Source organism: Bombus huntii, chromosome 2 (assembly GCF_024542735.1).
Source record: "Bombus huntii isolate Logan2020A chromosome 2, iyBomHunt1.1, whole genome shotgun sequence".
NCBI lineage: Eukaryota > Metazoa > Arthropoda > Insecta > Hymenoptera > Apidae > Bombus > Bombus huntii.
Genome location: NC_066239.1, coordinates 11,205,049 through 11,230,955, shown reverse-complemented (window position 1 = coordinate 11,230,955; position 25,907 = coordinate 11,205,049). Strand labels below are relative to the sequence as shown.

At 39.7% G+C, this 25,907-nt stretch overlaps 2 long non-coding RNA genes across 9 annotated transcripts; one reads left to right on the top strand and one right to left on the bottom strand.

Moving 5' to 3' along the window:
• Nucleotides 1-865: 865 nt before the first annotated feature.
• On the bottom strand, nucleotides 866-25,031 carry LOC126875917 (uncharacterized). 8 transcript variants are annotated; one of them, XR_007693768.1, is made up of 6 exons: nucleotides 24,895-25,031; nucleotides 20,817-24,673; nucleotides 20,523-20,740; nucleotides 17,305-20,298; nucleotides 7,387-7,707; nucleotides 866-6,789 (listed from the first exon to the last, which is right to left on the bottom strand). It is a non-coding gene; the product is annotated as an uncharacterized LOC126875917 (long non-coding RNA). The 8 variants fall into 8 exon arrangements; XR_007693772.1 differs by lacking the exon at nucleotides 24,895-25,031 and having other exon boundaries at nucleotides 20,817-23,694; nucleotides 24,120-24,251; XR_007693770.1 differs by lacking the exon at nucleotides 24,895-25,031 and having other exon boundaries at nucleotides 17,305-17,430; nucleotides 19,570-20,298; nucleotides 20,817-24,170.
• LOC126875931 (uncharacterized) lies at nucleotides 22,583-25,491 on the top strand. The gene is made up of 2 exons (XR_007693783.1): nucleotides 22,583-22,713; nucleotides 24,169-25,491. It is a non-coding gene; the product is annotated as an uncharacterized LOC126875931 (long non-coding RNA).
• Nucleotides 25,492-25,907: the final 416 nt, after the last annotated feature.

Below are 25,907 nucleotides of genomic sequence, written 5' to 3'. Positions count from 1 at the left end.
CTCGATAAATTTTCTATCAAAGACGCAAAGCTTCGTTCAAATCGAACTATATAATGGAACAGAAATCAATAGCATTTGTATCGGTAGGATTAGGTGGCTTCCGTGAAACGTGGGACAGTCATATCGTTGTCAGAATTTCGACGCGGCTCTTTCGTCACGCCCCTCGTGTACCGTTCAGCTTATCCAGCGCGTACAATTGGATTTATCAAGTTAAAGTTGAAATCGACGGGAGCCATGCGTTCCTGTTGCAAACGACGACGACACGTACCATTGGGACATCGACTGATGCTCGTGAAACGTGTATGTCAAACATCGGCCGTATCGGATAGTTTAGCTGCGGAAATTCCACTTGGCTTCTGACTGAAAGTTTATCTCAAAAGTGTGCCAAATCGATGTTCCATGGGTCAGTTGTCTGTAACGCTTCTCAATTATTGTGTTTACTTCTGTTCACCACTATTCATTATCTCTTTGGTAGAGGAGTTTTTCATAGATGTAATTATTCCTTCTCTGCATTTTTGCGAAGTTTAGAATACTTTGAAAAGCTGAACGACGCGTACTATAAATTGGCAATTAATAATTATTAAAGAGTAATTTTTTAAGATACCGATTTTTACATATATTTTTACATATTTTGCATGAGAAACTATTTGGTGGAATGTGAAAAACATTTAAGATAACGTTCTATCAGATTACATACATGTTACTTTTACTTTTCTACAAAATAAAAATCATAAATCACTATACAGTAGTTCATCTTTAAATATTTCCACCTAATAATCTCGATCGTACGACATCAATCTAAAAAATGGGAAAAATATGATCTAATCATACCTAGCAAATAATTTCTAATCTCCTTCTTTTATAGGCCATAGTTCGTCGTGAACGCCACACCGTATCTTCACCATATTGGCATACGAATTGTCACATTTGCAAATCTCTGGCGGCTGTGTATCGAGTTTTTCAATAAACCGCGAGTCCCGTGGCTCACATTATATATCCGGCGAAATCGGATGGTCGGAGGTCGGAAATGGACAATCTATTGTTTACGCGGATAATCTTATTAATGGTACGTTAATCCCTGTGTCCAGCGGTGTTCAAACAGCCGCGTTGCAGTTCGTTAACTTAATGGTTATTATTAGAATGAAACGCGGCTCGCTCGCGGCCCGACGCAATCCGGATAAGCCGAAAGGCAATAAAGAGAGAATTGTAAATGCTTCGGTTGAAAATGCTGCCAACAATACGAGGGCTGGGACTGGCAACGAGCTTTTCCATTCGCGTTAATCGTTCAAATAATACCCGTGGAATATGAAATTCACCTAGTCGGAAATGCTGATACCCGCCGAGAGTCAAGTTTTCATTCATGGCAGCGAGACCGTGCAATGGATCCCCGGAAAAAATATTTCCCAACATCCGTTTTCTACGAGAACCGCCTGCTTTAAATGGCAGCCTCATTTCCTAATTATTAGGCTAATCTCACGGCATGTGAATTCGACATAACAACGTGGCAAATCCTACGAGAAATATGATCCAGTGGCTGGATCGTGGTTCGCTGCATGTACTTCCGGTGAGGACACCGGAAGTTCTCGGTGTCACGGGTAGCTGAATATATGGTGGCTTTGCCTGTTGTTTAGTGAATATTTTTGCATGCATCCATGTCATACGATTACAGATATCGGCGAAAACACTGCAAAGAATAAACTTTGCGCCTTTTTTGTACCTCGATCGAATGGATCAGATAGCAACATATAAGATAAGATAAATTTCTTAAGAAAATACAGGGCACATTGTATTTTGAGAGCCTTGACCCACAGTAATTTCGTCCGAAAGAAACATAGTATATAAATATTTCGCCTAATCTCTCAGTGGTTACATAGAGGGCTAAAAGTGGGCCCACTCGGAGATCAAAAAATGTATCAGATTACCGAAAGACGAGTTTCGAGAAGGGAATCGATAGTAACTGTCGAGGACATTTCGAATGAGAGAGAGAAGATAATCAGATGATTCGCCTTTCTATACTGTAATCTCAATTATTGGCACAATATAAAAACGTATAAATAGTTACAGGTCAATCGGATAATCAAATTTTTCACGTTTCGTATAAATATCATCACTTATTACATATAACATGTTATATGTAGTATATACTATAGTTTGTATTACACAGTATATTTTTAAGCTATAAAATTACAAAACTTTTTTAAACCAATTCCTTAAGATTATTTTTCTTTCGTACTCCATATTATTTGGTTAATTTATATCGTTTACCTAGCATCTTGATGTTTAATGGTAAGTTCAGAACTACAATCTGATCAAGCACTAAACTCGTTGATACATAAAGAATAGATTTAGAACATTAATTTTGTTTACCTGATATCACTTGAAAGAAAGATAAATATTCCGACGATTAAAAATTCGAATAAGCAATGCTTGGTCTACTAGCATGTATTGGGTTAGGTGAATCCGCTCTTACACACATAGGCAGATTTAGCGAGGACGGGAACACAAGGCGCGGCATCGAAATGGCAAGTGCATTTCGCGGCAAACGAGCCTCCCGACATCTCGGTGTAATCAGACACCGATGCTGGGGAGTGCTGCAAATGTAATTGAAAACATTCGTGGTGCCTCTGATCCATGCCGCTCCCTTCTCGTTTTTTCTCGTTCTTTCGCCGCGGCGTACGCGCCTCCCCTCTGTCCCGTAATTAAAAGTCGTTTCCCCGTGATTTCTATCCCGTCCCGTTCCCGTTTCGCGTTTTACCTGTGAAACGTTCCTACTACCTGTTCCTCGTCCCAAACGCTCGTTCTCAATGCTCTTTTCACGATTGTGTTACGGCTTTGTGAAAACGCCAACTCGTTATACGTTCTATCCCTTTTTTTAATCAGTGGTAATACTGGCAGAAGATGGGATTCGTCGTTGAGAAGTCGCAGAAAATTGTTTTATCGAATTTTCCTTTTTACACGTGTAGCATGTTAAAGAAAGTTAATGGCGTTTTTACATACGGTTTAGTAGTACGGCTTTGTGGATTAACGAGCTACTTAATGTCGATAGTAACACGCTGAGTCTCGAGGAAAAAGAATATCGAATAATACCGACGTATCGATAGGGGAAATATCGTCATGATATTTGTAGTCTGAATATTTTCACATTTTCTAGTGGCTTCAAAAATTTACGAATTTCCTTACTACGAATAAAGGAAACTTCTACGAACGACTATATCTTCATTTAATAAAATATCTAATAGTTAGTCGTCTACATAATAAATAAATGAATTACATCGTCACATATGACTAAAAATATTGGGTCGTAACTACAGATATAAACTAGACCAAAAATCTGTATCCGGAATAACCACATAATCTAGTAAAAACATAGGAGGAACGATCTATTCGATAGATCTCGTAAGCTTGGAACACTTGCCAAACGCTAAATAGCCATCAAAATAACCATCCACCGCAGTCTGCTTAAACGAAACAACAATAATACAAAAGGCGTATCATTGGTACCTCCAGTGTGCGCGACACAATACACTGGGTACGCGCGTATCCGTGAAATCGTGTAACTTTTCAGAAACGGCCGTAGACCGTGCTCTCGGAGAGGAGCGCGATAATGCGTTTCCAAGTAGCCGAAAGTAGGTGTAAATACGGGCGGATGATTTTTTTCCCTCGGCAATGGAATATTAGGTGAAAGGAGCCGACGAAGGCGGTTCCCTTTATTGCGAATATTCTCAATGGAAGAAGCTTTTTTTTTTCACAAACCCCCTTTGGTGTTTCGTTGTATACCGACGTGTACACACGTGAACGATCGAAGTGAAAGAGGGAAAGAGAAAAGAGGAAAAGAGAAAAGAGAAAAAAAAGGTAGAGAAGATGGAGAAGAGAGGAGAGGAGAAAGGAGAGATCTCAAAAGGTATACGCAGAGTACCGCCTCTGATGAATGCCGCAACCAGTGGCCACCATGTTTTCCCTTCACTGGTCCGCCCTACTACGAAACATCCCCCTGCGCATCCCCCTGGCCGATTTTCCAACCCCTCGCCAAACCGCGATTGAACCCTTGTACACGTTGGTATGCGCATCAGAGGAATACATTTTGCAGACAGGCGGCGATGCACGAACCGGAGAGCGCAATATCGATAATAATTACGCTGCTGGTGGCGTTTGCCGAATAACTAACCGGACCAGCTTGTTGAACATCCTACACGCGTAATGGAACCCGAGGAGTCAACATGAAAGGATTATCCCTCGGCATTAGGCTTTCTTGAATATTTGCTTTCTTTTCTTCACTTTTATACGTTGCACTTTGTTTTTTGTATTATATGTTGTGTATGCCTGTATTTTCAAAACTTTGGGGCTTTAGTGATTTTCATGATCTATGTATTTAAACATGTTTGAAGTTTGCAATTAATTTCAACATTCAAGGAAACGTTGTTGAAATATTTTGACGACTAATATATACAAATGTTAACGTTAGACAAATATCGGACAAAAGAAGCATCCACTAAATCAATCTAATCAAATCCTCAGTACATAGTACTCACCAACGCCAACCAAATCATCTTATTCGTCAAAACAACCTTTTAAAACTAATAAAATAACGGCTTCGCTCTTCAATATATATCGCGTGTGCACACGTACATATATGTACTTTGTAGGATAGAAAAGAAGCAAGCGGCAAAAAGAAAAGAATCGGGTAAGGAAAAAGAGGAAACCAAAGTTCGGATCAAAGCCACATAACATACATATTAACCAAAGTCTGGCGGTCCGTTTGCAACGCGAAGCGCGCGCCGCGCGTTTGAGGAAGCGCGGAACGAGGAAGAGAAGCCGCGAGTAGAAGAGAACCGCCTTCAAAGAAAAAGAAAAGAAAGAAAAAAAAAGAGAAAAGGAAAAGAAAAAGCGACCGATAAACAAACCGTGGCGTTCGGATCGCGGGCGCTTTAATCTTTCTTTCGAGGCATCATCGGCCGCCTTTTGCGGCGTTCGATGAAAAGGAGGAACGGGCTGGGCTTTCTGCCCTCTACATCTCTTGCCCCAAAATCCCCTCCAAGTCCCTTTCCACTCATTATGGCAACATGCGGTAAGTATACTGGTGTTTAAGTCTCGCCGGTACCCTTCGAACCAAGGGTAGTTACAACGAGGGTACGTCGTTCACTTATATGTATAAGTATATCGGTGCCCTGTAAAAAGTGCCATAGGATGGATACCATAGGCTGAAAACATGGTTCAGAAGCGCGCGCCAGCGTTTGAAGGCCAGAGAGACAAGGACAGGATTGGAAGAGCATCCCTTATTCTGTGGCGGCTCGTTGTACGGCTCGACGCATTCGAATGCTCTCACTCCCCTGATCCTGGGGATTCCAGGTGGTTTCTGACCCCCTCTTCTCCCCTTTGCGCGCTATACGCCCTCTCGAAAATTAGGTAGCCTGGATCCGATGCACACAGCTGCGATCCGTAACAGCGTCGAGGACCCAGGAGGATGCCGCTCGCGGATATCTGCCGCGATTCTTTTTACTTTCTTCCTTTTTTTCCTTTTTCGAGACGGTTCCGACGGCGTTGTGTTATTTCGTGCGTTTGATGTTTGGCGCCGGATACCGATTGGGCTGCATAAGTTGCGGATGTATTCATAGAAAAAGTAGGAGTTTGTTTAGGATGTAAGCAGGAATACTAGTAGATTGAAATGCAATCTGAGCTTGATTACATAGGTTTTCTATTAACATTATTTACCAATATTACCATTCTATTGCTATATAATTGATCACATGGTTAACGATAAAAAGTTTGCAAATGATGAGCTCTCTGTTGAACAGCTTATACATCGATATAAAAAGAGTGTCTCTTCCATTGGATTACTATTCTGACATCCTTAAGTTCGTATTATCCATCATTTAGGAGTAATTTATCGTATTCGATGTTACAAAGGCAACGCAAATGCGTAATTCTCACGTTGATCAATAAAAGTGCGATTTCTTAAAATTTACTTCTGTAAATCACATTTTTAAAAAACAGCAAAAACCAAATGAAGACGCAAGGCGGTGTGCTCTGTGTGTTCACAATTTATTCTACATTCTCTCATCAGGATACGTATCTAACGAAATACACAGTGTGCGAGACTAAGGAAACTTAGGAAACTCCCTATTACCCACAAATATCAGCCATTGTCGCGACCAGTGGGGAATCGAACCAGGTAACTCGGGATCCTGGACGACCTAGCTGTCCAGGTAGGAAAAAAAGCCGGTGTCGGTCCGCGCCGCCCAGAGATAATCCGCGTAGTGACGGTGGTGGGACTTACTTGCCCCATCCCCTCCGTGTGGAGCGGCGCGCTGCGATGTCCAACCCCTATAAGAGGCAACGATACCACGGCTGAAAAGCCGCTGCGAATAACGTGCTTACGCGTGATCATCCGACCGCGATCCTCAATGCCCGTGACAGATGAAGCTGCGCGCGCTTCTTCCTCTCTTTCTCTCCTAGCGAACAATCGTCGTGTTTGCCGACACAATTTCCACGGATTAAAATCGTGAGAGCAAGGAGAGCCGGCTAGAGGTTAAGATCCTTTCTTCGTACGTTTCCACGTGGACGCCGCCGTGTGCATCGTGACGGGAATTTTTCTGATCGCTTCGCCGAAGTTTGACTATTCCGAACTTTGTGAGCTTTCTCGAGAAAGAAGGAATGACGTGATATTGAGCAGATTCGTGCAACTAGAGGTGTATGCTTACACATACATTAAGGAAAGGTAAGTTTGGAATATATAGAAGATTCCTTAGGATACATAGGTGCGTAGTCCACCGGCGTGGGCTGGTTATTTATCTGGAAAAGAATATCATATTGCATTCTTTCAAAATTGTTGCCATTTTCTCTATGACGCGCCATTCACAAATAATTTTCTATATATTTTCTACATATATACTTTTAATGTTTCCAAATGCATAGAGAATTATACTTTAAAACTACCTTGCATCATCTCTTTAGACTTAATACTTAATACCGTCACCTTCTACGCTACCTTAGCTTCTTATCTAAAAAAAAAAAAAAAAAAAAAAAAAAACCAAGACCATCCACACTTCTTTCCAGCTCTTTTCTTTACCATTTCACCAGCTTCGCCGTTATCCTATCTACCGGGGTAGTCTACACGAAAAGAAGAAAACAAAAAAGCACACGCACGTCGCCTTTAGAAATTCTGAAAAGTCGAGGGATCTCGGCGTTGACCACGATCGAGAGAGTCAAAGAGAGTATTCGATCCTTCGTGGACGGTTGACGGGGTAACAGCGGACACATTCGATATCAGGGTCCTGATGAAGGCTTCTCGGATGTCGTGTCAGGCACTCTTGGAACCGAGAAGGGAAGAGAGGCAGGAATAAAATAGAAAGGGAGCTGGAGAGGAGGCCACATTCCTAGACGGCTTACCGATCGGTTATCGCGGCGGCCATCGCTCGTCTTCTCATATCCAAAGGTGGCGGATTTGTTTCTTCCTCCTATCCGACCCTTAAGCAGAGGCTTTCGCGCGGGGGTGGCGGTGGCCGCTGGTTACAAAGGCACCCTAGGGACGCAACAACGGTATCATCTTCAGGGGAACGTAAAGCTACCGAATTTTCGAATCGTTCGAACGTGTCGCTCCGGATTTTTTCCAGACCGATGGCCACGTCCCATGGATATGAAGCTGTCTCGCGTTCTATTGTTTGAAGGCTCGCGCTGCCTTTGGATCCTTCCTTTGCCTCGTCCGATATGCTAAAAAGACAATGCGATCGAATTAATTGAAAAAGACGCTCGGAGAGAACGGTTACGTTTCAGGGGCTGAGTAAATGTTTCGTTCTTGTTTCGAATTTCATCGGTACAATTACGATAATCGCGCCTCGTTGCAGGGCTGATAAAATCGTTAACAATTTTGTATGACACATATAATATATTCATAGAGGTTTGGATGGTAAGCGTGGAAATAGTTTTGTGAATCTCTGTGTGTCTTAAAAATTATCGTCTTGTTAACACTAGGTTTACGGACGTTTTTTTTTATACCTATCTCTACGAGGACCCGTCAAATTGACGGGTAAACGAAAATACGTATTTTCTTTAAAAAATCGATTTATTCAAATTAAGTGGGAATTGAATAATATTAGGCTTCACGTTTAAATAAATTATTAATAAGTAAAAAGCCTTTTTTTTATTATCACGGAAATGATAACAATAATATTAACGTTATAATCGTATTTATTGAGCACATTTTTTAGAAATATACTGAATTTTGTTTGTATATTTTCCACATACGATCTTTTTTTGCAATATATACAACAATTATTGCTTCTATTTTTTTTGCAGTAGCCCACTTGGCAACTTTTTCGCAATTCGGACGTTGAAAGTGACAGAAATGAAGCGTCTGATCTTTGGCAAAATATGAACTTTCTGGATAATTTCGATCCGGTACACTCTTTACATAATATCCACGCGTTTATCGCTGCCAAATATCGAAAAATCGATATCTAAAATATCGAAAAAAAATTTGAAGGGGCCATCGGAAACTCGCTGCTTCCACATTATATTTGCGTGCCATCTAGTCAACAAAGTCCACATCAAACTTTGTTTTATTATAAAAAGCAATGGTTTCTGGAACACGTTTATAATTGTCTTCTACTTGTATACCTGTATGTTTGGTGCTTAGAAGAAGGACTTTTACGTTAGGCTTACTTTTATACACAGTAAACGTGCAGTTTTCTGATTTATATAAATTTGAAGAAAATAAAATCACCTTGTTCTTTTTTTCCCTGAGCATAGAGTTTCATGTTTCCCCATATGAGGGAAACCATTCAAAATATATTTTGTTTGGACGTCAACTGCAAACCAAAACTTAATACCAAATTTATGAGGCTTATTCGGCATATATTACGTAAACCTGTATCGGGCTTTCGTTTGGAAATAATTATTCATCTATTGAGATATTTTCATATGACTTGTAACAAGCCTGGCTATTATTTAGAAATCTGTTCTATATTTCGGATATCAGCGCAAATTTATCTGTTTGTAATCTTTCGGAGGCTTTCAATGATCTCGCTTCATATGCGCCCCGGGCATATAGAATTCTTAGAAAACTACGTAACTATGATTGTCTGTCTTTTTTCAAAACTCGATGCGTCTCGATTTCAGTGCAATCTTTTATGTGTTCCATTATGTGTCTGTTAATTATCAATTCGAAAGCACTGGTTACACAACCCGACATAATATTTCTCTTAGCATAGCCAGTAGGCCCTGTGATATCCTTGAATATCATACGAACAGGCGTCCTACCCCTAGATCCGCCTGCGTTCAGTTTTATCCACTGTATCCCGTCAATTGCAATTTCAATTTCACCCATTACATTTTGGGATGTGCTTGGAATACTCGTCCTTTCATCCTCGAAGTTGAAACTAGAAAAAATACGCATCCTTTTCTTGTTACGAAACATTTTCAAGAAGTTTTCCTCTTCATTACCCGAAGGTCCTTCTATCTCTCCACCTTCAGTGTATTCAGAACTTTCACTGTCAGCTTCCCTTTGGCCTAATTCATATTGATCTTCTTCGGAGGTATCCTCAGAACAATCTTCATTGATGTTGACAATTATGTTCAATATCTTATTATATCTCCTGGATTTACTCATAATTGCTAGAAAAGAGAGTTTAATCAAAAAAAGAAAATACTGTGCCCAAATTCAATTATCCCATTGTCTACAATAACTGAAACTTTTGCACAGTCTTTGAAAAACGGTTAATTTGACGGGTTTCGTAGAGATAGGTATACTATATACAGATTTCAAAAATTAAAAAGCCTAGGAAAAAATAATTGTGTGTATAAATTCTTTAGATGAAATGATTAATTTACGATGCAAAATGGTTAAAATTAAAGCTATGGTTTTTGAGATATTTCATTTCGAAGTTTGAACTTAGTTAGTAAACTTAGTGTTAAAGGTGCTTTTACGTATCTTCCACGTATCTTTCTCATATCACTTTTACAATGCTTGTGTTATGTAAACGATCAGCAAGAGAGAAGTCAATTCGCGAATATTTATGAAGCGACGATTACAACGAATAATAGCGAAACGAATCGAGAGGACGGTCCCCCAAATATCGTGTCCCCTTTTTGCCATTATAGGGAACCACCCATGCATGTGGTATTATCATACAAATATAATCCCTGTACGCCCTTACGCGAAATAATATTTGTCCCGATCGTCGTACGACCAATTATCTTAACTTACGCGATATGTCAACCCCTATATATACGTATCTACATGTGTACACACTTCTATGCGCATATTGCGTGTGTGTAAAAGAGTTTCACGTACTCTTTACATCCTTCGACGTTGTTGACATAGCGAAATAAATAGCAATGACGATTTTTTCCACAGTTTTGACTGTATTGTTAAATAAAAGAATTAAAGATTCTTTTTATTATCGATTATACAGGATGGTTGGTAACTGGTGGTACAAGCGGAAAGGGGGTGATTCTACGCGAAAAAGGAAGTCGAAAATATAGAATAAAAATTTTTCGTTTGAGGCTTTGTTTTCGAGAAAATCGACTTTGAATTTTCGCTCGGTACGCGTGCGGTATGTTATAACGGATCTCACTGTAGATCGTTGTCTCGATGGAAAAATTAAAAAAAAAAAAAAATGTTTAAACTATATTTTCGACTTCTTTTTTCGCGTAGAATCACCCCCTTTCCGCTTGTACCACCAGTTACCAACCACCCTGTTTAACTAGTATCAAGCTAATACTTAAACCGCAATGCTTAACTTTGCCGCGTTTCTCAAATTTCCTTCTCGTTTCAATAAATAACAGTAAACCCCTGAACGTTTAAACAAAAAATTGAAACGAGAAATCGACGACGATTCTTTCGTATTTTCTCGATCTTACGAAAATGTTTGACAAAAGACAGAGAAGAAAGATATAGAAGAAATACGATTGACAATAGTCAAAAGGATGTAGCATGTTGCTTGAACTTAAGATATTGTTTAGCAAAGAAAATATAGGAAAAGCACGGTTGAAAATGATCGAGGGGTTTTGGCATGGTTAAGACGCGAGAATGTACGAGGCGCTATAAAACGCAGCTCGAGAACAGAAGGAATCTGTTGGAGAAGGATCATTGAGGGGGCACGTATAGGGAACACGATAACAACAGCGGACCATTCTCGGTTTCCCAACTCTTGGAAAACAGTTGGCTCCCTGATTGGTCATCTGTGTGTGATCGAGCACGTTACACATCGACGTGGAGTCGCACAACGACACGCGTTCTCCGTTTCTCTGTCCACGGGTTCCGCGCGGGCAAACGATCCGTGAAAATCTTCTAAATCAATTTCTGCGCCGGCATTTATCGAGTCGCGTCCCTCAATCTCGCTGGATTTAGGATGAAAACGAATGACCTTCGACGGCCAGGATCGATAGACGCTTCTACGCGGATATCAGGCTCGTGCATTTGTCTCGATAGGAGGGAAAACGTCGATCCGAACTCGACTCTATCCTAAAACCCCAGCCATCCCCTTCGTTCCTTATGCCCTCGTGGTTTAACATCCTTAACCGTAATTTTCTTGATTGCCCTTCTGCGTTATCGCACGACCACGATTGTAACGTCGTAATATTTTACGAATGAAAAGCCGATAATGACACCGCCAGGTATTCCATTCTCGTAAGTTGAATTTAGAGTTTGCTAAATTTTGTGTTAGATGAAGAAATGTATTGCATACGTTTAACATGCTTATGGTTGATTGGATTCCTTTATATTTCCTTATGATTTTAGTTATACTGTTGATCGAATCATCCCTCTGTTAGACATTTCTAAAATCATAGAATTCGAAGTTAGTTAATACGATAAATTAACAACTACTTCAAATGTTCAAATCTTTAGATTAAAAACGGTTTAAATAGTTCAAATCGAACAAATTTTCCCCATAAATACGGTGGAGTCTCGGTTATCCGAGTTCCGTTTAATCGAAATTTCGTATTATCCGAGGTGTTTTGAACTTTACCATAACTTCATCTTTTTCAAATTTCAATTTTAACTCGTATAGTACGAAAACGTTAAAAGTTAGGCACATCGTGAAAGCAGCGAATCAATCTTTCGACCGATTAAACAATGAATTACACCTAAATACGAGCACAATATTACATTAGCAATATGTTTTCTATGATCTTATTATACGATTTATAAACGCTAATAAAACTTTCTGTATTATCCGAATTTTCGATTATTCAAGGTAGATCCGATCCGCATCACGTCGGTTAGTCGAGATTCTACTGTACATAAGTGTGTACTCTAACCAATTGGAAGACTTTCTCAAAGTTCCTCGCTATACCTTATCGCGATCCATACCGTATAAGAACGCTCAAGACAGAGAAAAACCTACTAATAGCCCCATCACCTCGTACACTCATCCCAGACCCAATGATCCACATCACAGCGAGCGTGGTTCCCTTCGTTTCAAGCGCTGCCAAAAGAACGTCCAATCGAGATTTAATTAAGAATTCTTCAAACTAGACAGCGTACGATGGTTTCGCGCGGCTCGCTCTGATATATCTAAAGTCTAAAGAATCAACGTCGCTGCCAGAAACGTAACATCGGAACAAGACGCGGCGCAGCATAGAATCAAAGAGGAACGACAGGAGGAAGACGTTTGGAGGTTCGCGTTTCGGGCCGGTAGCACGAACAAGGTAGCTTGGTTCGTTCTCGGCATCAAGCAAAGCATTCCTTGTGTCAGAACTTCACGACGATCCACCACTGTTAAAGAGAGAATCGAGCAGACGAGAGAAGGAAAGAAAGGTCAGCGGGATACTTCGACGAGGGGCTACTGGTTTCTCCGCGTGGACCTCTAAAACTTCTCCCGTGATTCGTTCCTTCGTCAAAAAAGTCGCTGCGTGCTCCCGTACGCTCGTAACGCGTCACAGCGTGAGTTTCATCCGCTTCTATCCACCACGTCCGTACGAATTTCAGCGGCATTTCGTCGCGTTCCGTATGAAAATCTAGTATAAGAAGAAGAGAGAGAGAGAGAGAGAGTGAAGGAGCCGTATGGAACGCGGTAAGGCGACCGACCAAGTCGGTGGAACGATCTGAATTTTAAACCGTAGAACGAGAGACCCCGAAACAACATGGAACCTGCGAACGATCTTCCAGATCGTATTGATCGATTTGATTCGTTGAGAGGGCCTTTGAAGTTACGGGTTTGGTAGAGCGGTGCTGATAGATTGGGAGGATGGAATTTGTAGCAGAAAATCGATCTTTGATTGCGTGGTGAAATAGCCATATACGATAGTGTAGCGTTGGTATTTTGTGATAAATTAGTTGTTGTCTGGCATATTGGACGTAATTTTTTGATAAAGCATTTTAGTTGAATTGCAACAAAACTGAGTTACGAAGAATTTTAGTATATAAATCTAACGTTATCGAAGCACTAGATCATTGGGTTCTCTTTTCGTTAAAACTAAAAATCTAACATCTAAAAACAATTTATTGATAAGAAATAAGAGACCATCTCATTTTCTAGCATCGCGAACATGCTCACGACCGTTTTTCGTCAATATGTGGTGTGAACACGGCATAAAAGGCACTGGCTGGCACGCAGGACCCAGTAAGGGAGCAGCTCTTCCCAGCTATACGGTCGCGTCCGTCGAATATGACAACAAGATCGGTCAGACCAGTGACAGGGGTGCGTTCGTACGCGCGTGTGTTGCATTCGAGGCGCAGGAAGGGCGAAAGACGCGGGGACGAGCCAGCCTCGTGCGAAAGAAAGAGAAAACTGAGTGGACATGGACAGACGGACCACCCCGTTTGCCGGCGATCATGTCCCGATCACGTAAACTAGCCGCCCCCTCATCCATCATGCCTTCGTCGTACATTGTCATGTGTGACCAGATCGATCTCTTTTTTCTTCCTGTACCTTCCTCCTCGTCCTCTTCGTCCTCTTCGTTCGAGACGCACCGGTTTTCCTCTTGCGTGTTCTCCATCTTGTTCCGCCAAAGGCGTCTTTCGCGGGCCCAACCTCTCGTTGCAAATTGGCAGGGAAAAATAAACCGCGAGAACGCTCGAGGCCGACGTAAATGTACCGAACAGGGGTGGTCAAGGTCTCAAGATCCATAATTAGAGTCAATATCTCCGGTTGTTCGTGATACTGCTTTAGATCGTTTGCACGTTGCTTGGATTAGAGAAGATTCTTTTGTACGAGTATCATTGGCGAGAGAATATTTGCTTTGTATAGAGTAGACTGCAGATGTTTATTAGATGACGATGATGTTTATTAGATTGTCATTTGGACTGTCACTCCCTCGGAATACTTATAATTTCTTCATTTAGGAATCTTCTATTTTTCTGCGTGTCGTTCCATCTTTGTACAGGATGTAAAGACTAAAATCTATCTAACTGGAATTGATTCGTCTTTGATCATTTTTAATCTCATAATTGTAGAAGTTTCTTGTTAAGGGCCAACCCCCTAAAATCTGTCTGGAGTATCTGTACATTAATAAAATACAATAAAACAATTGTACATCTGGATGAATACAGATTTTATTGATAATTGTTACCGATGTGTATAAGTACTAACGATTTAATGATACATTTCGTTCAAGACGAATAATCCACCGAGATAATTTATAATTGTATCATGCACCATGTCCTAGTCTGTTTTAGATTGCACGGTCTGCTCACCCCAGGCTGGACAGTACATAGCTAATTGCTGATTGATCGTTTCTGAATAACGCAATTAATTGAACAAGAATCTTGTTGCTTGTACAAGAACACGAAGAATTAAAACATAACCTGAATTCCTACTTTCTGTTTTTCTTGCTGACATGTCCATATTTTTTCATGTGACAATCTCGTTACCCATTATTTAACTCTGTATAATTAAATTTATCCCTCCGAAGCTCTCCTCTCCAGTCTATAATTTCAAAATATTCTCTGACATTGTTATAACACTTTGCAATGATTAGTAAAATAGTAATAAAATTCAACTCACCAAAGTCACAGATCTAAACTAAACCCGAAAAAAAACACAGCATACATAACTTTGTCATCCTAAGTCAATAAAATTTCATTCGTAAAATTAAGATAACTAACACCTACCAAAAGAAAGATTCCAAGATATCTGACCCTAACCTGTTCACCAACAGTTTGACCATAACTTAAAAATTAGTTACACAACTTCAAGAATCTCTTTTAGAAATCTGTAAATCTTGTAGGAAGGATGAACAGAGAGATATAGAGTGGAAGTACCGATGCAGCGGTCGATCACACAAAGGGTGAGAAACGAAGGGCAGAAAACGAATAAAGGAGACTCCCGACTACGGCACGTGCGAGGGCTGCGAACCGCAAAAGAGGCGGCTTATATTATTATAACCGTGGGCAGGTGGGCGAGGCACTCTATTGGCAGTGCTAACGAGGGATCGGTAATTATTACCCACGACTTAACTCTTAGCTGCTCGTGCAAAGACCTTTATTGTAATCGCTCACCCTTCGTCCATTCTTCTTCAAACCCGAATCTAGTTTGCGGGAATCCTATAACATGACTGTGGCTAAGGAATTAATACGCATTTACGGATAGAATTCCGACGCGCTCCTCGTATTTTCACAACTTCTTTCCCAAGTTCTGTACAGGTATTAGAAATAGGGACTAAACTTTATTGTTCAAGATAATTGGATACTAATAATTGGATCTATTAGTACCATCTTTTGATAAAAATGATCACAAATGGTTCTTCAAAGTCGTTGTGAAGATTTTACGATTTTGAGATTCGATAAAAATAAACGTTAAGTAATACAGCATGACTTAGTATAATTTTATGATGATAAAGATAACAATATCTCTTTAGATCTTGTTTAAATGTACGGATAGATATTGTATGTATACATTTATTCCAAGAATATTCCTTGAAAGATGGAATCTACTATTATTATGATAATAATTTATATAACAGAAGAGAGGAAATAATAAACGTTATTTAGATGTACTTATATAAAAGAATATTTACATTCATGAAGTGTAGAATATTTATATTTACAATATTTATATAATTATGAATATACACATATGTGTATTCATAATTAAATATATACATATGTATATGTACGTCTATTGTTTATTGAGAACGATCATGTAACACTGGATTTCGTGAATGTGTTAAAGTTCATCGCATGGCAAGTTTGCCAGCAACCGGGTCGAACATCGTATCAGATGATTTTCACGTTTTGATGGAGTTGTTGACCCTTGTAAAGGTATCTGCGTGCCGCCACGATTATACACTTTCAGCGCGCTAGTGTGAATGTACGACTACCTGTCCGGTCAAGGTGGACGATCCATCATCGTGTCAACGGAGCGTTACACTATACGACCAGGAATTTCTAACATTCCCCCTCGTGTACGTATTCGTCCTCTATCGAGTTTGAACGATTTTTTTTTTTTTTTTAAGCGGGCCAGATAAAGAATAGCAAAATAAGAAGGGTGCAATCTTATCGCGAACACGAGGATTAAAGGAAAAAAATAATATAAGATTGAAAGTGAAATCGTAAGAAGCACGAATATCGTTGAAACTTGTTTCACTCGTGCGCAGAAAAACGAAAGATATACGGTTGACAAAGAGATAATGAGTCATGACATGAGTGATGAAAGATGTTGTTGAGATTTCGCGTCTACATTATTTTTATTTCTTAAACTAGCGATAATGTAAAGTCAATTACTTTTGACAGATCAAGGAATAATATTCCTAACTAAATATTCATGAAACAAACAACTTAATTCTCAAACTTTACCATGCAAAACTTCCAACGGTTCTTCATTCCACAAACTCAAAAATCTCATGCAACGTTAGCATCTTTCAATTTTTGGTTAAAACCCAAAAGGATAATCGCTTATTTCTTATCTTCCCTAGGAACAAGCCTTCTGTTCTTGTTGGAGAGCCAAGTATCTGTCGAATTAGCGGTAATCCTTTTTAAATAATAAATCTTCCGTTAAGTGTAATGAATCCGTGAAAAACGAGGATGGCTGAGAAGTGCAAGGTGCCAGGATACGAGGCGTCTTTTGTAGAGGTTAGGACGACCAGTGGCGATAAACGGTGCCAGCGATACAGACGTAGCTGTAAAATAGGCCAAGACTTTAGAACGATACTCGCTGCTTGCTGCTTAGCCTCGTTATTAACCAGGACTTGGATATTTGGATACCCTTAATCTCTTTTCTACGATTCTACAGAGTCTAACCTGCCTGACCGAACAATATCAAGTTGCCTACCGCGATGCCAGCGCTACTCTGGACTCGTTATCTGATTTTAAAGGACACGCCATCGAAGATGATCCTCCGTTGACAAAAGGTGTCAAGACCGAACCTGAATCGTTGTCCAGAATTTTTCCCAAAATTGTCAGCGCCGTTTTACCGGGTAAGCCTGGCAGGACCATTTTCTGCTGCTTGTTTGCGTGCGTCAGGTTAGACCTTGTAACGGCATAAAGGTTTCCTGTAACACGAACGCTTTCATGAAGATAGATTTTTGTATTGTTACGTTCTTCTTTTTTGAGAAAATATCATATTAATTATTGTATATGAATCGATCAAGAGCATTACTGTTTAGAAGTTAATTTTATTCTATAATCGTAGATATTACTATTTACACTTGCAAAGAATTAAAACAATAAGTTCATTACACAGTCCTTCGATTTGAAGGTTTTCCGCTGAGAAAAATTTAATGAAACTTATTTTAATTTTAGATGCAATTGACACGCGTGATAAAATAAATGATTGATCGAATGCTTGCTTAAATATTGTGAAGGATAATAGAGATATAAGGAAAGAGGAGTTATACAAGAAAATACCACGTTTTAATGAAACTTGAAACTACAAATATAATTTTCCGCTATTAATCATCGTACCATAACTGCAGCTCGATGCTATGAGTCAAGAGAATAAAATCGTTTAAAACAAGATTCGTATCGACGAAAGTGGAAACCGCGGCAAAGAAACGGTAGATATCAAGGTAAAAGACGATCACCATTCGCTTTCGTATACTCCCTTCCCCTCATTACTCACAATCAGTCGAACGTCTGCGCGGTTATGCATACGAAATACATAGCTGCGTATATCCTTATCCAGGCCAAGTTCATCAACTGGGAGAAAGAACACTGAACACCTAACAAGACCAAGAAAAAGAACGAAACGCAGAAGGAAAGACAGAAAGAAAAAAACATATACGCACACGGCAGCATCGTCGAGATCCTTCACGAGTCAGTTCGATGAGGAGAACGGCAGAGAAACGATACGCGATGAAGATAGACGAATACAGTGGAATCACGAAGGGAAGAGAGAAAGGAGGAGCCAGTTCAACGAGTTCTAAGGCGGTGGCGGCCTTAAAAAGATGTCGAACGCTTTGATGTTTGCCGCACGTCATCTTGTGCGCTACCTTTGCGCGCTGATCCACGCTACAACCAACGACTAGCGAGGGATTGCCGAAAGATCGCGATCAAGAGGGTAGAATCGCGTGCAGGTACCCTTTAGTCTTCGCAGTTCGCACGAATTTGCATCACCTTGATGGTTCACTCGTATATACTCTTTTTAAAGACGTGTCTTGTCGACATTCACGAATAGTTCATGAACACTGTTTGCAAAATATATGCTAGCAAACATTTATATTTATATATATATGTGTGTAGTCATGTATTACACCTTTTGATTTGATCTACAAGCTTGAAATGTTCGATTAACATTTATGTCCATGTCAAACATTTCACAATTTACACAGCTTAAAGAACTCATCTCGGAAAAACTGTTATTACTCTTTAACACGTTCCAAAAGAAATTTGAATATGTTCAACGAGCCTTCAGTCGACTTTTTAACATTTTCAAAACGCATCTCCTTTTAAAAATAATCCCAAATGTCTGGTATCGATAACTATATCAATGGTTCAATCATCGATATGGACCGTATTATACGGCTACGTGGAAGTTTTCCGCGTGATGCGAGTTCCGCTAAGCGGTATCGCGGCGGTCGATCGATTGCGAGGACATCAATACTCATTAACGTTCGTTGCATCGGCGTTCGGATCGTTCCGGACAAAGATTTCAGTGACTTGCCCGGTAACCATAACGGATGACCACACGGTGAACGTGCAGGTCTACAAGGGTTGATGACGATGCCAGGATCACTGGTAACACAAATTAAGGCGCAGTAGAGGAAGTTTTCATTGAAAGCTAGGAACCACAAAGAAGCAGTTGGAAAATGGACAAATATCTACGAGGCCATTTTCATGAATAGAACTATCCGAGATGTCAGACTTCTTGTAGCTACATATTTCAATTTCATTGTCCATTCATAGTTGATATTCAATTTTAAGATTTTTCATGATATTCCTAAGTTTACTGTCGAAAAGAAGCAAACGGCTAATTGTTACTAACGTACATATTTTTACAACATGAACCATAACTTACATCCTCAGATTCATCCAATAACCATCATTCACCAGTAACTTAATACCCAATTTCTAACAAAGAAACATTTCTAAATTCCAGGAATACACAACAAAGATACCAACATATGAATTATACAAAACTCAAATAAATCCAAAACACCATACAAGACTTTCCAAATCACAGCTGGAATAACCTGGGCGTGTGCTTTCGAGGACTTTCCACGATCTCGAGAAATGAAGTGCTCATCGATACTGTTCTCCTGACAAATGTGCACATTGTCGGTGAACAGCGTGCTTCCAACTTCACAATTACACCGTTGCTCGATTATTCGATGTAAAAGGAGAACCAGGATGCTTTCCATCGATGGGAGTCGGCCGTTCTGGACGAACGGATCGTTGAATGCCGGCAGATCCTTTTTACGCTTCCTCCCCAGAGGATCGGTCGCTTCCTACGATTCGTCATCGGCAAAAACTTCTCTTCTCAATGACCGAATGTCGCTGAATGTGTCCCGAACGACGTATCCATGAACGAGTGCACCTGTAGCTACTGGCCGCTATTGCCGAAATAATTCGGGCCATAATAATAAGCCTGGAGCTGGAACGAACACAAGGACGACGGCCCATTGACTCCGTTTTTCGTGCGAGTGAATAGGAACGAGACGAATTGTGCACACGATGAATCGGCACCATAGCTCTCTCGAAGCTAGTGGCTCCTTGAATGAAGATGTCGTCGCTGTTTCCGCAGAGAAATAACATCGAGTCGATCCTGCGATTGTCCATAAATTATATCCTCTACTCCAGTTTGCTATTTCCCCGGCTATTCTTTTCTATTGGTATTTGGGGATCTTTCCGGTTAGTTGTTTACTTATCTGCGCAGCTGAGTGAGATGGCATTTTTTAGCAAATTGTCAGCGTAAGAGGGGCCTGCGGTTAGTGCAGTTTTATTAGCTGTCTGGCGTTTATAAGGTGATTTTCTGGGTTGGAATTACTTACTTTGTAATGTGGCGGATCGGTATCAACAGGACGTCGACAGGTCACAGTAATAAATTTATTTTATGTATTATATTATATAAATTTATTTTAATGTATTTATCTTAAGTATATCTAGATAACGACAGTTATTCATTCGACTAATGAAAAACGGTTACCTTCCATGAATGTACACGTAGTCGAACAGCGACGAGGTAGGAATACCGCTTGCAACGTCTTATTTTATTTGAGACAATCCCAACGGTTGGAAGAATAATTGGTTTCTCACATGCTGTGACACATAGCTATAGGTGCACTTCTAGTCGCAGGGGCAGCAGCGTGTAGAGACCTGGCTATTCCAAACTCGAGGTACGGATGTAAAATAATGTATCTGGACCTATGGCAAATAACTCGAGTTAAAGTAACTTTTATTTAATTTTAGCGAAATGAATTAATTTGAACAAAATTGTTACCTTATAGAGGTTTCCGAGTAATAAATGTTCAACTATGTATACATATGCACGTTATCAAATTTTCAGCTTTGATTCCTTCTTTGCCAGTACGTCGCTAAGATATCCTAGATCACGCAAGTTGGCGTAACGAGGAAAAAGTCATAACGTTTAACTCCCCGCGAACAAAACATCCTGTACCCCAATATCGATAACTACCCAATTGTGCAGCCTCTGGAGGTTCGTTTCTGATGTAATCAGGGAATACGCAGGGGGTGCTACTAATTGTAATCGTATAATACAGTCGACCGAGGGGTAACGGGCATCGCAAAGAATTGATTCTGGTTACGTTAATATAATCAGAAATTCAGGACTTGCTCGTCCCTGCCCTTATGAAATATGTACCACGGGAGTTGACAATATTCGCGTCTTATTTATTTACCGCCCATAGCACGATCGCAGAAAATCAACGACCCGTTTCGAGCATTTGCTGCACTCTGCACGAAAATATATTATGGCACGACAGTGGGAAGTTTTTAAGAATCAAAAAAGTGTCCATATCTCTGAAATGTTCGTATTTCAGTGCGCACGAGTGTTTATTCGATTATAGATCAACTTATATGATATTTTTCAAAGTAATGTTATTTCTAAATTGAATATATTCATTAAATTTTGATTACCATGATTAATTGAGTCCTCTTGCACAGGTATAATACTTTCATACATTAACAAACTTTGCAATAAAACAAACGAAGAAACGAATTACACGACTATTCTGTATCATTGTGCAAGAAGCTGCTGTTTTTCCAAAAGTTAGCTATCCTTCCAAAAGAATATAGAACGTTATGGTAAGAAATCACGAGAGGAAAGACTAATAATTAAGCCACGTTTCTAACGTTTTGAACAAAGTTTCGAATTCAATTTGTCCAGCGGAACTCTCATAAATTCCTAGCCTATAAACATCTGACGGTAACCTCGCAATATCTAGTGCAACAAATAGCGTGAAACGAGAAACGTTCCGCGAGAGAATCGCAACAAAGTAGTAAGTAGATGCGTAATGTCGAAAGAGGGCAGCTTGGCGGCAGTGTATTAAACATCAAAGACAAGAGTAGGAAAGAGAAAGGGAATCTGAATGGTGAGAGGAGGAGGTTGGTAAAAGTGGGCAAGATCGCGCGCGCTTGAAAAGGCATCCATCGGCTTCTCTTTCAGCGGCGCGCATGAAACGAGCGCGCGGTATCGGCGCGGCGATGGAGCGGAGAGCGCGCGTAATCAATCAGTTTCATGGGAGCACGGAGGCCCGGCGCGTTAATGCCTGGTAGAAAACTGAATACACGCGCGGTTACCGCGCTCGCCAGACGAGGATTCGGCCGAGTGCAACGCGCAAGATGAATACGGGACCGACTACGAATGCATCTTGCACCAGCTACCGTTCTCGTTGGATAGTTGCCTCAATGCCCGATCCCTGTGTGCACGTGTCTTCGTATATATATGCGGTGTCTCAGAATTATAGGTCAATTAGATCGGTGATGGTAAAGGATTGAGAATATAGGAATATTTTTGTCTAAGGAATATGCAATTGATATTGCTTTACTTTCTTAGGAACACAGCTATACAACACGCGCGTTATGGATACGAGTTGATACGTTTGGTAACGAGCATGACCTGTTTGGAATGAGCAGTTGTTAAGTGTGAAGTAAGAAACGGATTATTGTTTGATGATATATGAAGAATAAGAATATTCTGTTCTTACATTTTGTTACAGTACTTTTCCAAATGTGATGAGAGAATAGAAAGTTAAGGTGTAAATAGTGTTGTCCGTGATAGAAGAAAAATCAGAGACTCCGTCGCGGGGATTTGAACCCGGGTTCCGAACGTTCGTAATCTAAGGCGCTAACCACTACGCTGCCGTCGTTCGACTCTAGTTAGTGTCCAGTGGTGGTATTTGCTGTTGAGTGCCGCCACAAAGTAGAGTAGTAAGTAGTTAAAAGGTTTCCAGCAGTGTTAAAATTGTCAATTCACGAATATTTAATATGAAATACTGCAAAACTATAAATTTTACCGATATTTAAGGGACAAAATAGGGAACAGCATACTTTACATATGAAACAATACATACACAATTTCCTATTTCAGATTTCACTGAAACACTGGAAACGATCCATAAAGTTATAAAGTGGATTGCTCATTGGCAAATGCTCAAAACCTGCGCTCTTGAAACTTCGTTATTAAAACTTAAAACCACGTTGTATGTATATATATATGTACATACGTTTATCAGGCAAAAAATGTTATTTACAACTGCTCTTATCAGCCCTCACATAATGGACTAGTAGTTCTGAAACACCCTGTATATATGTACATGGTATGTTACGCCACTGACGAACGCATTGTGCCAGCGTAGCGAGTAAACGAGTCACGCTGCGTCACGTTCTGGCCCACCACCGCAGCAGCAGCAGCCCTTCTCCTTTTGTACGAACACCCCGCCGCTTTTCAGCCCGGCCAGAATTACGTTACGCCGCTTTACTATCGGCCAGTTTATATTCGAGGTTTATGCGGACCTCGGCTAGATACACGTGAATAGCGTTTTAATCGAATCGCGCCGCAGCCACGTAATGATATTTACTCCCTTCCTTTACCGTGCACTCCACGTTATAGAATGGGGGAAGACTCCCCCTTTCGCCCTTTCTCCCCCGTTTTTTGATATGTCTTTGTTTTTTGTCCCCCCTTATTTGTTCTCTGTTCAGTTGTTTGTCCGCAGATTGGAAAATTGAAATCTTTTGGCTAGTTCCTTGGCCTTTGGTACCGAATTTTGAATTCTCCAATTAGATTGGATATGATAGATTTGGTACTTGGTTTTTAGGTATTTGGATACTTGGTTCCTTTTGCACGATCGAACTAATGACTTTAATGAAATTTTACAAGTTATAACTTGCAAGGTATTTATCATTTGATAAACATTCTTGCGTAAGATTAACGAATCTAGTAATAAAGTTAACGAAATTTTGCAAGAATTATATAACAAAAAACTTATAAAACTTCAAAGAAGAAGTCTATAATTTATAACCTATAACTTGTCAGTTTGCTAATATTATTAGTTGGTAAATTATTGAACACAAGGATTCTAGTGTGATAGTTAGAACAAAAGTTACTTTTAATCTGATCACCCTCTCGTCTTCTCACAAATTTTCTATTTTCTATTTAAATATAAACAAACTATTGTTAACACACGTATTTTTCAAGTTATCACAAATATATATCAAAAACTCTAAAAATAGTGTGCCAATATATTAACTAATAATAACAACTCTATATGTTTATCTCTCTTACCTGATTTCAGCAGATAATAACTCTATACGTTTTTCTAACCTCATTTCAGCCGCTCAAGACATCAATTCGTTGGCGTGCAAACAGCGAATCGAATTCCGAGTTCGAGGACGGAGAAGATGAAAACTGTCGAAATATTCGCACATGCCTGCTCATAACTTAATGGAGTTGACAAGTCGTCGACGAGGATGATGGACTGCGCTAGATCCAGGGGATTCCTGCAACCCCAACGCGGGGCTAAAAACGGATTCGCCACGGGCAGCTGCGGCGACGCGACTCCTCTCGCCTTCTAGCTCATTTTCCTCCTCCTTATTTTTCGGGGGAAATCAACTCTCTCACTTTCTCTCTCGTCCGTGTAATCGGTTTTTCTGTTGTGTCACTTGAACATGGCAGCCTTTGTGCACACGCGTGTTTTACACGAGGTCCGTGTCCAGAATTATGCACGGGACGACCCCTCGTCGGAACTTCGAGAAGCGAAAACCACTTTATTATACGCCCGTCGAAATTTTCATTCATACTCGTTTTACTTCGTCATGGTTCCTTAATACCGTTCGATGCTGAAATATAAACGCGAACGTGCGTAACTTATGCGTAATAGGTTCATTGTTTAGTCTACAGAATCTTCCTTGAGTGAAAAGTTAGTCAGATGTTTAGTAGATGATAATGGTGATGATAGATAGATAGACTTATATAATTTTTTTAACCTTACTTCGATTACTCAAAGCATCAGTATAGTATCGTGAGATAGAGACAAACTGTATTAAATTAGTGGAACTACCTTTATGGAATCTGGTAAGCGATGGTTTTCACGTGTTCAATTATTTTTTGGTTTGATAAATGATGTCATAACGTATAACAGTGATATTAAAAAATAAAGATGATTTATATAGATAGTGAACAAAAATTGAACGTGCTTTATAATTTCAGGAAGAGGAAATTTAGATCGACCGATATGGAAATGAATTTTGGAAAATTTATATCCGATGGTAATATATTGTTGTCTTAGTTACAGTTGATAAAGTAGAAAATGCTATATAAGTACGCTCACCTGATATGCATTTTATTCTAATGGTTATTTTAATGTCATTCCCAACGTTACCGATGCAGCAAAGAATAAGATTAGAATATCAGTAGCGGTTGGAATTAAAACTAAATTTTACGTATCAAACTATGAATAAAGTAGATGGTATAGATAAAGAGAAAGGATAGATAAGGATTATCAAGTATTCATAAGTAGCCGATGTAACAATTATCTTTCTACTAATACTACTAATTTATTAATCTTTCCACTTCGCTACTTTTTGTTCTTACTGCTTTTGTATGCGAAAGAAGAAATAACTGTTAAATACAGTTTCCAGGCTTAGGTCTACTGCAATTTTGAACTTACTTTCTAAAGCGTCATTACATATCTTTACATTAACAATTTACACTAACATTTGATGTTACATTATGATTTATATTTCCACTTAAATACCAATAAGTATTCAATATTAACCATTTTCCTTTTCCAGAGTCACTTAACCCTTATACATAAGCTTATTGCATATTAACACATTCTTACATTCCATCAACCTGCAAGAAGTTCTACGGAAAAAGCAAAAGAATATGAAACGTGTTACGCCACTATAAAAGCGTCTTGCATATGTATTATTTAATTATAGAACTCTTCGATTAGTACGTGCTTCGCAAAGACAAGATCCAGTCGAGCCATACTCGATGATAAAAGTAAGGTCTAACGCTTGTCTCCAAATTATATGAGGTAACACCTATGCGACAAGGTGAAACCGATTA